The following is a 13,602-nucleotide window of genomic DNA, read 5'->3' as shown; positions in this document are numbered from 1 at the left end:
TACAAGCATGTGTCGTAGGTGATTTCCTCCTGACAGCATCTCAGTAAATGTCACATTTTCCCCATGTTTGTGTTTCACAAACTCTCTGGTGGCCCTTGTGTTCCAAGGATGCTTTGGGGAGAGGTCACTTGTGGGGCCACTGTGTCTGATGGGCAGCAGGTACCAGGGCCCCCCTCTTGCTGTCAGTACCCTCGTCCCACTTGAGGTGCAGATGAAGGCTGGCTGGGGAGCAAGTAAGCAGTTGTGGCGGTGGAATCCTAGCCACAGGCTCTGAATATGGGCGCTAGCCCCCAGCCTAGTGCAAGGGCTGCCCCCCTTTCCACTGTCACCTCGTGACTGCGGGGGTTCACAGACCCCATCTGCTTGGATGGAAACGAGGTCCCAGCAAATGGCTGTCCCACTGGCTCCTGTCTTGAGGCTACAGGCTTCCCAGTATTCTTGTTCATAAACATGCACCCCTAAACTGGGCAACCTCTCCAGGGTGTGCTCGAAGGGCAGGCTCCCAGGGCACTGCCCAGAGCCTAGCAGTTCCTCCCCCATGAGCCATGCTTCAGGCCCCCAACTGCTCTCAGCACCTTGAGGACGTTTCTGCTAGAATCAGGTTCTCCTGACCAGACCCCCCAGCCCACCTTAGGACCAGGGTGGCTGTCAGGACAAAAGGAGGCCAGGCCCCTACCCCTTAGCACCTGCAGACTGAGTGGATCTGCCTTCGGTCCTCTTGTCTGGCTAAGGAGGCCCTGTACCCAGGGTTGGACAGTGACACACCCTCTGCTTGTCTCAGAAGCCCTGCATAGCCCTGTGGGGCAGAGGCGGACAGAGGTCAGAGGGCACACGTCTGCCCTGTCTAGCCCTGCCTGTCCAATAGCCCTCGGGTGACACCCTCTGGCCCCATCCTACTGCCCTGGCCCTTTGCGTGGTCAGACCCAGCCTTGTGTGCTCAAACTCTCCCAGTGTGTGGTGGGAGGGCACCCAGGGGTCGGCAAATGCTGGTTCTGCCCTTGAGAAGGTGCTGGCCTGGAAGATGAGGGGAACGCGGGGTGCCAAGGCCACGGCAAGTCTCTGGGCCCCTTGGGTCTTGGCCAGGAGGTCAGTGCTGAGTCAGCACTCCAGCTTGAGACTCCTTGATCTGGGGGCAGCCGTGACAGCAAGGTGAGATTGCTCAGCCTGGTGGCCTGGCCCTGCTGCACTCTGGCACCACCAATGGGCCCCCTTGCCACACCGCCAACGTGGCTCCCGCTGGTACTGCGTCAGACAGCCATCCATCAGGCACCTGGGCAGTCTACCCCAGGGCACAGGGCTAACTGTGTCACTTCCTGTTCCATACCACCTGGGGCAGTCTGTCCGACTCTGGCGGAAACACCCAGCTTCCCGCCACTGCATCCACGTCACCACTGTTTTCAGGTCACATGTGTGGTCCTGGGGCCCTTTGTGCAGCGGTTCTGAAACTCAGCCCAGCGTGGACCCCCTAGGAGATGGTTCTCTCAGCCTCTGTCCTGGGATGGATCTGTGGGCCCTTGTTTCTACCAAGGGTCCCCAGTCCCCGGCCAGCTGCAAACACAGCTTTCCGGTTGATCAAAGCGGCGTTCATTTATTCAATCAGGATTGGGGTCATGGTTAAGGCAGCCATGCCAGAGGCTGGCCCGGAAAGTCCTAAATGCATTTTTAAGAATATGCATGTATTTCCATGCACATACCCGTGTACATGATATTTCATTGCTGCCCAACTCACCCTCGGTTAAAACCTGCCAGGGTGAAGTTGTGAGTGGCAGAGAGTAAGCGCTGCTCTGATCCGTCTCCCCTCGGTCAGTCCTGCTAGAACTGGGGGTGAAGCTTCAGGCGAAGACCCCCAGCGCCCCCCTGAATGACCTTTCCTAGAGCGGAGACCCTAAGGTGAGGGAGGCAGCCCTACACCAGCCCAGGCATCCGTACACAAGGCTCTCAGGGCCAAGGGCTGCTGGACCAACTGCCCGGATGGCACCTGCTGAAAACTGTGGCCGTGGGGCTTACCTCCTGGCTCCAGGCATCTGTTCCCTCTCAGGAACTGGGTCCACGTGTCCGCCCCCCCATCAGGAACCAGGTCCAGGCGTCTGTCCCGTCAGGAAAGCAGACTGAATGCTCATTGCTTTGTCTAAGCAGCTGAAGATGCACAAGTCCATGGCATCTGGAATGTAGAAGGGGCCCGACTCCAGCAATCTTGCAGGGGAGCCCGGAGAAAGCACCTCTGTCCTCATAAGATAGTAAACAGCAGTGTCAGCCGAGCGTCAGGGGCTCATGGAAGGATCTCAGGGCAGGGTCTTGGGCTCATCTCACTTGCTCAGAACCAGGGGCTGTGATTGTGGGGGGCCAGCCCCTCACTAGTCCCCGAGAGACTGTAACACAGAATAAAGCTCCATATTGTGAGCACAGGGACCTGCCCCCAGGGCCCCTGGCCTGAGTTCTGAGGGAGTCTGGGGGTGCATTCTTACGGGAATGGTAGGAGGGGTATGCGGGTGTTGTGGGGAAGGCATGGGTCTTGCAGGGTGTTTGAAATCGTGGATGACTTGAGTTGGCATCATCTGATCCTGGTCCGGCCCTGCCGTTTAATGTTCTGTGCGGTTGGGGTGTTTGAGAATTAATTTGTCGGGAGGGCCAAGGTCAGAACTCCTGTTGGTTCAGGGCAGAGGACAGATCGGAGAACGCCTGTCTGCATGTGTGGGGTGTGGGGCTGGCCTGGGCCTGGACAGGGGTCTGGCCGTCCCCTCTGCCGCTCTGCCTGACTTGCCGTGGACCTCGGGGTTCTCCTCGGAGCGGCGCTTCCTCAACCCTCAGGAGTTCTCTCTCTCCACCCAGTTCCATCCCTCTCCCCTCACCCCCACCCTGCTTATGCGTAATTAAACTGAGCTTGATGGAATTTCGCTCTAGTATACATTTTGTGTAGTTTCACCAGGTCTCTCAAAAGAGAAGGGGGGTGGAAGGAGCATACTTCAGAATCGCCGGCCCCGTGAGTGCGTCGTGGCTGATGGCAGGCCAGCCCCTGTGGAGCGTCGGCAGCGTGGCCGCGGGAAGGGTCTCAAACTCACCCAAGGTCTGTCTTTCCCTGTGGGCCTGGGTTATGAATTTGCAGCCCCACTCAGGAAGGTGTGTATGAAAGGAAGTAGAAACCAGAAGGAAAACCTGAAGTAGAAAGCTCGATGCCATTGATTTCTGGCAGCCTTGACATTAAAAAGCAAACACTTATCATTTGCACCCAGGGAAAAGCAAGAAGCTGGGGTGGGCTGGACTAGGGACCCTGGACCAAGGGTGCAGGGGTGGGGAGCGGGCTAGATGGGAAGCAGGCCCCTTACCACACACTGCTGAGGGGTCTCTAGGCTTTGCCCGTGAGCAAAGGAGCGCCCTGCCCAGCACTGCGATTCTCACTCCGCTGCTTCTCACTCTGGTGAGCAGTGAGAAGTTGGTAGTGTCCCTCCATGCTTCACCTGCAACCAGCACTAGCTGGTCCCTGGAGCCTGGGCTGTGGTTAAGTCTGGCCCTTATTTTCTGTGTCGGGTCTTCTCTACTTGCTTCCAGGGAACAGCCCTTCGAAGCTGCTACTGGGGGCCTCAGGCGTGTCTGCGATGCTAACAGTGCTAAATGGTGCTGGCCTGGAGGAGTTGGGGGCGGGGGTGTGTGTGCAGTTAGAACAGGCTTTTCGTTTGGGTTTTTGTTTCCAGGCACATAGGATGAAACAGGCAGTGGCAGGATGTTGTCCAGTGCCCAAGAGCCTGGGCCACAGAGAGCTGCCGTGGTGGCCGGTGCTCTAAACGGTCCTCTGTTCAGGGTGTCAGTGACCATGCCTCCAAGCTCCAGGGAACAATCCAGGTGCCCCAGGACTTGCCTCAACATGAGTCCCACCTCCTTCAGAGGATTTCTTTGTTCCTCAGCTGTTTCTACTCTCAGGTGTTTTTCAAAGATATTTAGCCCATAAATAAATTTCAATTATCACTTATTTAATAATACATTATACTTTATTATAATTATAAATTAAAATTATAATTATAAGTTATTCTTTGGTTCAACAGTATTCATAAAGCTTAAGACATCTTGATCGTGGCAGTGCCACGGAGTACCTTTCTTTTAAACTTAGCTTTATGGGCCTCACTTATTTCAAGTTTAGATTCAACGTGTCATAAAAGCTATGCCGTGAGCCAGTTCCCCGCGTGCTTTCTGACCTGCCCTGCACACTAGCAGGGCAGCACCCCTCCTGGTGACGAGCTGTCCTTGACTTCCATATAAATGTGGGCAGTGCACGCACATGCACACAGTGGCTTGTGGCCATGGGACACGCTCCGGCTTATATATGTTTGCTGAGAGCACACTGTAAATGCCTCTGAAGCTCTCAGAGTTTATTCCAGGATTTATGTAAAGGGGGCCCTGTTTGGCTGAAACGGAGACCTTCCCTTTGAGCTTTGCAACCAAAGGAATCACTCCCGAGATGTCTGCCCCTGCCCCTGTCCCTCCACTCTGGCCCCCTCGCCCCTGCCCGCGGCCCCTGCCACAATCAGCCCTTTCAGTGCCCCCCCCCCCGCCCCCTAAGCTCTCAGGTTTCCAGAAGTCTAGATGTCATTAAAACAACAAGCAGGTGGGCCTAGGCAGCCAGGATCGTGTCTGCTGAGTCTGGCAGTGAGTCCCCCACAGTCTCCCTTCCTTTCCTGAGCCGGGGCTGCTCTGGGCGAGAACAGGAGCTTTCCTCATGGAAAGTTTTACTAACCTGGCCCCAGGCCCAGGGCTGAGGCCTCCCCCGTTCCTAGTGGTGATGGAAAGAGTCAGAGCGCCCGAGTGCGCTGGGCTTAGTGCTGGGGACGCGGCTGCTGCACAGCCGAGGGGAGGGGGCATGTAGCCATGCACACAACTCCTGAGGGCCGTCCCGCGTGCGCCTCCCAAGACGCCAGCGTCTGTCTGCCCAGACACGGAGCCCAGTGTCCAGGGATGTTGTGCCTCCAAGTGGCTCAAACCAATATGCAGACTTTGGCTCGAGTATCTTAGTCCTGGTCTAGATGAACCCATGTGTCAGCCAGTAACGGGCAGGATCTGGTGACCAGCCTTAGGCTGCCGGGGGAGCAACAGGCACTGCCTTTCTGCTATCCTGGAGGGTGTGTGCTTTCGTTAGGACCCGCCCCTGTGTGAAGGAAGAGGTGGACCAGCAGCGGCACTGAGATGTCCGCTGAGTAAGGGCCTCTATAAATAGGGTGCTGCACTTGGCCCCCCGGGACGCAGCTCTCTGGGCCGTGACGTCTGAGCACCATCCTCCTGCAGCTCATGTGACACTGCAGCTTAGGTGTCTGGGCCCTGGGCACCTCCCAGTTGCCGCATGTAGACATGACTATGAGCATCAGGTGCTCTGAACTTCTCATCAGGGTTTCTGCAGTCCAGTTATTTTCTCTGCACTTGGGAATTTGGTGGTTTGCTTTCAGCTAATATTAACCTTCTCCCTTAATCCCAGTCTTAGCTCATTTCCTTCTTTAAATGGAGTTTTCTGATATTGATTTGAGGGAGAGAACAGGTGGCGTCGGGGAAAACAGAGGGAAGAGCTGGAACAGGTCCCGCCACTAACGTCTACTTAGTGCCGAGCAGGCGGTGGCCGAGGACCAAGGAGGGAACTGGTTGTTCAGATGTGGGTGCGTGCTGCAGCACGAGCTTTTGGGGTGCTTGCACCCTCATGTTGCGGGTGAGTCTGTGGATAGTCAGGTGGCACTGTGTGCGCATGTCAGGCCTGTGCGAACACCCTCCGTGTCCTCCTGCGGGGGGTATGTGCCTTCCCGGAGGCACATTACTCAGCCCCGTCGCTGTTTCAGACCAAACTGTACAGCATTGGCCTAGTCTCTGTATTTTCTTTCTCTGATGCTGTGCATTCAAAGTGCCTCTTCACTTAAGAACAAGGGCACTTGACAGATCCTTTCAGATCTATGAGCCAGCAAATTGCACACTGCTATGCTCTGTCCCCAGAACAGGAAGCCAGAAAGAAGGGTTTTCAGAAGCCTAAGAGTCACATTCAAAAGCCCAGAGCTGACAGACCATCGACTGGGCATCTCTTAGGGGAGAGTGGTGGCCAGGGCAGTGCAGGGCTCTGTCTACATGTGTTGGATGACTGTGTTTCCCAAAAGGGCCAGGACCCTGTAACTCAAGCCAGGCCCCACCTGGCGTGCAAGGGGACAGCCAGTGCTGTGGCTCTTCTAAGCGCTCTTCCTGCACAAAAGTATCTTCTTTGTGTGGACGCCCAAGGAAAAGAGAGTGACCGGCTCATGGTTGTCCGTCAAGTCCAGCAGAGGAGAGCATGGATGATTGGTATTGGAGTCATGTCTTCCCATCAGAGCTGAAAAAGTGGTCCCTTTTTGACGTGACACATCATTACCAACAAACGGAAAACCCAAACAGCAATCATAGTCTGCTGTATGGCCGGAGTGACTTTTACATACAGTCTCTGCATATTCAGCATTACAGCAATCCTGTGGGTGGGCAAAACTGCCAATGTGACCCCACCTTACAAAGAAGGAGGCTGAAGCTTAGAGAGGAATGTTGTTCTATTTGCGCAGACTCACGGCTGGTGAGTGACAGAATCACAGACACCAGCTCTGCCAGCTCTGATTTCAACACAGTCTTTTTGTTCTACCAAGGCTTAGCTGGATTGTTGAACTTTTCTACGCACTAGAAGTGCAGAGAGCAAAGATTCTTGTGCAGAAGTCTAGTGTGAGCAAGTGTGAGTTGCAAGCGAGAGAAGGGTGGTGTGTTTTTTCTTCATCAGAGAATCTCTGGTTATTAACCGAGGCCCTTTTTTTTTTTTTTTTTTTTTTTTTTTTTTGGCTGTGCCCACAGCATACAGAAATTCTTGGGCCAGGGATCAAACCTAAGCCACAGCAGTGACAACACTGGATCCTTTAACTGCTAGTTACTGGGGAACTCCTACATGAGGCACTTTCAGTAGCTCAAGGTGGACTGGAGACAGGCAGATAGAGGGAGAAACATGGTGAGTCAGCACTCCCCAAAAAGCAATAAAAATACTGACAGCACTTTCACATCAATTATTGCAGAATCTGAAAATTAACCAGAGGCAGAAGAAACTGAAAAGCATTTATTCAAGAGAAACTGGACCTTATTAAGAAAAGCGGGTGCCTGCTTCTGGGGGTATAGCTCAGCAGTAGAGCATTTGACTGCAGAAAAGTGGGCTCCGTGGTGTTATAACTTGGGACTAGCCCTGCCCCTCCCCCAGCTCCATGGGGCATAGCCATGAGGAAGCAGTGGCTTCACAGACAGTGGAGGAGACAGCCTCTTCGGGGCTTTGTTGGAAAACCCTACCCCCAAAGTATAGTCAGTCCTTTGGGTTAGAGTTAAGGGTTAGGGTTAGGGTTAGACGCTCCTGGGAAAGCCACATCCAGGGTAGGATGAAAAATAGCAGTTGTTATCTGGAACCCCCTCTCCCCCGTGGCTGTGATCACAACAGGGACAAAGGAGCCTGGCCAAACTAGGTGACCACAGGGAGTTTGCAAAGCCCCGACATGATCCTGGGGGTCTGGAAGACTGCACGCGTGCACATGGGTGTGCTCACACTCAGGAAGCCCTAGGCACGGAGAGGGCCCAGCCATTCACTTCTGACTCCTTTACTTCAAGGCGCTGTAGGAACAGGAGTGAGACCTAAGCTGACTCTGGACCGAGGGCAAATTGAAGGTGGGCCTTCGCACACAGACCCCCTCAACAAAAGGTGCCTGATGGCTCTGGGCATTTAAAGAAACCCGATACCTTTTTTTAAAGTATGGGTAATGTACAATGTTGTGCCAATTTCTGCTGTACAGCAAAGTGATTCAGTCATTAAGTGAATATATATATATATATATATATATATATATATATATATATTCTTTTTTAATATTCTTTTCCATCATGGTCTATCCCAGGAGATTGGATATAGTTCTCTGTGCTATACAGTAGGACCTCATTGCTTATCCATTCTAAATGTAATAGTTTGTATCTACTAACCCCAAAATCCCTGTCCATCCTCCTCCCTACTCTTCCCCCTTGGCAACGACAAGTCTATTCTTCATGTCTGGGAGTCTGTTTCTGTTCTGTAGATAGGTTTATCTGTGCCATACTTTAGATTCCACATATAATTGATATCATATGGTATTTGTCTTTCTGATTTATTTCACTTAGTATGAGACTCTCTACTTGCATCTATGTTGCTGCACATGGTGTTATTTCAATTTTTTAATGGCTGAGTAATATTCCATTGCATATATGTACCACATTTTCTTTATCCATTCATCTGTCAATGGACATGTAGGTTGTTTCCATGTCTTGGCTAGTGCTGCTGTGAACATAGGGGTGCATGTATCTTTTTGAATTATTTTGGAAACCTGACTGATATTTGACTGACTATTAAATGATACTAACTTGAGGATGACCCCTAGGAAGCCAGGTTTAAAAATAAGAAACAAGACTTTTTAAAAAGGGGAACAGAGAACTTAGCAGCCACACACAGCAGAGATACAGAGTCACTAATCAAATAAGATGCAACTAGGGCGAAAAGAACCGGCACTGTCAACAACCCTGGGTGGGGGAAATGAAAGGGGAGCTGATTCCTCTGTTGCTACCATATATCACCTATGACGTTCAGTTTTCAGCCCCACAATTAGGAAACATGAAAGTATGTCCTATATGCCAGTGATAAAACAACCCACAGGTAGAGAACAATGTCCCCCTGAGGGCCCAGGTGTTAGACTTAGTAGCAAAGTAAATCAGCTGCCATAGAAATGCTCAAGGAACCTAAAGAAACTGTGCCTAAAGAATAAAAGTAGGACAACTATGTCTTACCAACTGGAGAATATCAATAACATTTTGGAGCTGACAGAGAAGAAGAATCAACAGACTTGAAGAAAAGTCCATAGTTTATCCAGTCTGAGGAATAGAAAGAAAAAGATTAAAGAAGAATGAACAAGAGTGACACCATAAAGCATACAAATATGTGCATAATGGGAATCCAGAAGGAGCAGAGAAAGGGGCAGAAAAAGTATTCAAAGATGTAATGATCAAAATCGTCTCAAATTTGATGAAAACATTCTGCACATTCCAGACCAGTTCCAAGAAGAATAAATTCAGATTCTCACATCATAGCCAAACTGTCAAAAGTTAGGCAATTCTAAAAGCAGCAAGAGAAAAACAAGGTGTATGGAATTGTCAATAATTTTAAGATGAACAGCTGACTTCTCAATAACAATCATGGAAACCAGAAGGTAGTGGGGATAGCATACTGGAAGTGCTCAAAGAAAAAGATTGCTGACCAAGAAGTCTGTATCTAGCCAAACTAGCCTTAAAAATGAAAGAGAAATAAGAAAAGATGCAGGGCATTGTTGCCAGAAGACCTGCCCTCTAAGCGATACCAAAAGGGAGTTCTTTAGGCTGATAGCAACTCAGGTCCACATGAAATAAAAAGCACTGGTAAAAGAAATTACATAAATAAGTTTTTAAAAGCATAAGCATTTTTACAAATTTTTTTCTATCCCTAACTTATTTAAAAGAAAATATGTGAAACAATAATAACAAAACTGTGCTGATGGACTTATGCAAAAATGTCATTCAAGTGACAATGATAGCACAAAGGAAGGGTTAGGGAAGGAAACTATATCAGAACAAAGTTTCTATATATGATTTAGAAATAAGTATTAATCTGAAATAGATGTTTTATGTTAGACATGTATTAAACATTGTAATCTCTAGAGGGACCACTAAGAAAATAAAGAATATGTGCAGTAAAAAAAACAAGACCAGAAAAAGCAATGCAGGATCCAAGCCATGTCTGTGACCTACACTGAAGCTCATGGCAATGTTGGATCCTTAACTCACTGGGCAAGGCCAGGGATTGAACCCACATTCTTATGGATACCAGTCGGGTTTGTTACCGCTGAGCCACAATGGGAACTCCCATAAATGTTCTTAACATCATTATTTATAATATTCAACAATCTCAAGGTAAAGTGTGATATATCCATACAGTGGAGTGTTTATTTTTCAGCCATAAGGAGGAAGAAGTACTGATTCATGGCAGGGCATGGATGAACCTTGAAAACTGTGCTGAGTCAAAAAGCCAGACTCAGGGAGTTCCTGCTGTGGTGCAGCAGGTTAAAGATCTGGTGTGGTCACAGCTGCAGCTCAGATTCAGTCCCCTGCCTGGGAGTTTCCACATGATGCAGAGACAACGAGGGGGAAAAAAAAAAAAAAAAGGCCAGACACAAAATTTATATGAAGCTGTCCAGAAAGGCAGCTCTCCAGAGGGTGCAGGTGGCCTGGCCTGGGGATGTTCCTAGGTCTCATCTCTCGTGTGGCCTCACTGGTGTTGAGCACGGTTTTGTTAAAACAGTCAGCGCCAAAGGAGAAATGTGCTTTTGAAGCAAAGGCTTGAGTGTGTCATGCGTGTTTCCTGTGTATGCAGAGCACGCACAGCCCTTTTCCAGGAGCGTTGGGTTTTATTTTTATATGACACGAACACAGTGCTGATAGCAGAATTTCTCTCAGGGAATAGAAACGTGTGTTTCTCCATTACTTACCGTTTAGCTAAATTAAGGATTCTTTCTAAAACACAGGTTACTCATAGGACCAGCACCCGTATGTTTTCCAACCAAGGCCAATGTGGGTTCAAAACAAAATTCTGAGCCCTTTACCTTTTTCAGTCTGAATTTTGTCCCAGGGTTCTTCCTTCCAGATTATAGTGTAGACACTTCCAAGAAAGTCGATCCCCTTCTAAAACATCCGCCCTTATCAGACCTGGGGGGCCCCAGCTAATCAAAGCCTGGTTCTTGGGACAATAGGCCACGGTGGTCCGTCCCTCCCTAAGGACACAGTTATCATTCCCAGAACCCAGTGGCTGCTTTTCTTTTGTTCCAGAGCAGGGCAGACAGGCAGAATGCAGTCATCAGCCGGCATGGGGGCGGGCCTTATCAGCACCTAGCCGCCCTCTGGCCCAGGGTGCAGGCTTCCCCGACTGGCCTGGCTGGCCTATCAGGCCCCGGCAGCTGCCGTAACCCAGATATGGCAGGAAGTGTGCCTGGGAGACCCGGAGCCCCCGCAGCAGCCAGGACCCTCTGTGCTTCCCCAGGCTCTGGCTCCAATCCCAGCCGTTGCAGGGGAGGGGGTGCAGCAGAGGCACTGTCTGGCCGCCCAGACGTGGGGGCAGGGAGGGCATCGCTGTGAGGCTTGGCTGTGAGGGCTGAGGCCCGACAGCTCCTTTGCCGCCCTGCCTGGACGGGACAGCCTGCGGGCAGGCCCCTTAGATCTCAGGGACAGCCCTATTCACTGGCTTCCTCTATCCTTCCTGGCCCTGAGTGGGCTGGCTTGCAGTGTGCTCCTGTGTGTCTGCAGATGGTTTCAGCAGAGTTTTGAGTCAGGCTGTGGCAAGGCCAGGCTGGAAAACCCAGGGCGGGCCTCAGAGGCCAGCATCTAGCACCAGAAGGGGCTTGAGGTGGAGCAGTTCTGTGCAGACACATCCTCTCTCACTCCCGGGTCTGCCAGGTCAACCTGCTTGCAGAGCCGAGCCTGGCTAGCGAGAAGTCCAGCCTGTGGGCACCGGCGCCGTCCCTCCCTCTCTCTCAGGGGTTTGCTCTGGAATCGGCTCTTAGGAGTGACTTGGCTAGCATCAGCAAATGTTTAGCAAGAGAAATTACATTTTAGGACATTTCCTCTTAATTACTGTCCCCAGACGAGATTGGCCGGGGGGGGGTGGGGAACAGACGGGTGGTCACGTGTGGGGGCCGCCGTCCCGGGTGGGGAAAGCTGTGCCGTTTGCTGCTTTTGGCGCAGCTCCTTGCTTTCACAATGTCAAACTTAGAGTCGCCTTTATATGCACTTTCCATTTTTTTTCCACAGTAGCTGTTGCCAGCAGGCTGTAAACTACCGTATATCACTCAGATTTAAGAACCTAAACTTTAAAACAAATTAAACTCTTGTTGACATTGTAATAAAAATCAGAATGGAACCGAGCAGCTCAGTAGAAGCAAACTTCAATTATTTCTGTGGATTTAAGGTTGTTTTCTGGGATTCCCAGACCTCTAGGGCAGCAGAGTTATTTCCTCTTGGCAGATGGCTGGAGAAAAAGAGGTGGTGGACGGGTGGGGTGAGGTGGCAGCGCTGGGCCAGCCCGTCACCTGAGTGTTTGCTCTGGCGTCAGCAAGGGCGGCTGCGGCCCCAGCACGTGCTGGGGGATGGGGGGCGGTGTGCAGGCGTTTTGTTAATGCATTTTAATTTAAGAAAAGGGCTCAAATAATGTTTGTCAAAGTCTTGCGTTAATTAGGTGTTTATGCTGGATTAAAGGCAGTGCCGAAAGCACACGTCCACTTGTGGGGAGAGCTGTCCAGGCCCGCCTCCAGCCCGGTCAGCGCCCGACTCCTCTCAAACTACAGTGTTTCACAATCTCTTTCACTCGCTGAGATGGAAATGGGTTTCCACTGGCATGAATGCCAGCTTTCCATCCTGCGTGCAGCTTCCCGTGGTGATGATGCAGAACTGAAGTGTGGCAGGGAAACATGTGGATGGAAACTTGGTGATGGACAGATTGGACAGCCCCGCGGGCTCGCTGGAGATGAGCTTTGACCCCGGCAGCCTTCCCCCACCTGCCGCTTCCTGTTTCTCTCTGCTCTCAAGGCCAGGTTGGCTGCGGGGTCACAACCTCTGACATGCAAACGTGCTGCTATCCACCGTGCACCAGAAATTGGCCACAGTACTCTGGATGCCACTGCTAAGTCTTTGGAGTCACCCAGACCACCTGGGGTGGGTGGGCGCTGGCGTGGCTCCGACCTGCCCCGCCAGGGACACAGGACACAGTGGGGAGTAGCTAGGCAGTGGGCTCTGAGGCGAGAAGGTGAGAAGCGGACAGAAATGCAGGCTTCTGGAGGACTTGCCTTCGTGGAGCCCTATGCCTCGCCGGGTAGTCAGAGGTCACTGTGGATTTAGAAATACTCACTCCTGCCCCATCGGTTGCAGCCTTGCCCACCAGGGATGTTTACAGACACTGGTGGGATTCTTTTAAGCAGTTTTGATCACTTTGGTTTTGTCAGTGATCTCCACTTGACCAGGGCTTGCTAAACTCAGAATGTTTTGAGAAAATGTCGAATTGTGCTCTTGTGCAGGAAGCTTGTCTGGCAGCTCTTGGAGAAGACGGACAGTGGTCAGCCGGGAAGGTGCTGCGCTCTGACCCCACTTCCCCATCTGTCACTCCTTCTGGGGTCTTCGTCACTCCTATGATGGAAATGGGCCCCAACTGATCCTCAGGCTCAGTCCGAATCCCACACGGAGCTCCCACAGAGCTGGGGTGTAGAACGCACCCACGGTGCCACTGCGATGGGTGTGGTTCTCAGCCTGGGTGAACCACCGTGGACACGTACCCTACGCAGCTTGCTTTCCCCATGCTGTCTCTTTTTGAGGACATATTTCAAGGCTTCTTCAGAAATCAAATCCAGATAAACAGAGAAGGGATGATGGTGAATTTCCAAAAGGATAGTTCTGATCCTCTGGAGGAAGAAATTCAACAGGCAGAAGACAATGTGCAAATTACTGCAGGAGTGGCTTCACTGCTGCTGGCAGCCAGTGGTCAGAGGCCCGCAGGGG

Source organism: Sus scrofa, chromosome 1 (genome assembly GCF_054392235.1).
Source record: "Sus scrofa isolate SSC_HxYL_T2T_F1_AM1 chromosome 1, Sscrofa_HxYL_maternal_Yorkshire_Landrace_v2.0, whole genome shotgun sequence".
NCBI classification, from domain to species: Eukaryota; Metazoa; Chordata; class Mammalia; order Artiodactyla; family Suidae; genus Sus; species Sus scrofa.
The sequence above is the reverse complement of the archived record's forward strand: the minus strand, read 5'-3'. Positions refer to the sequence as shown.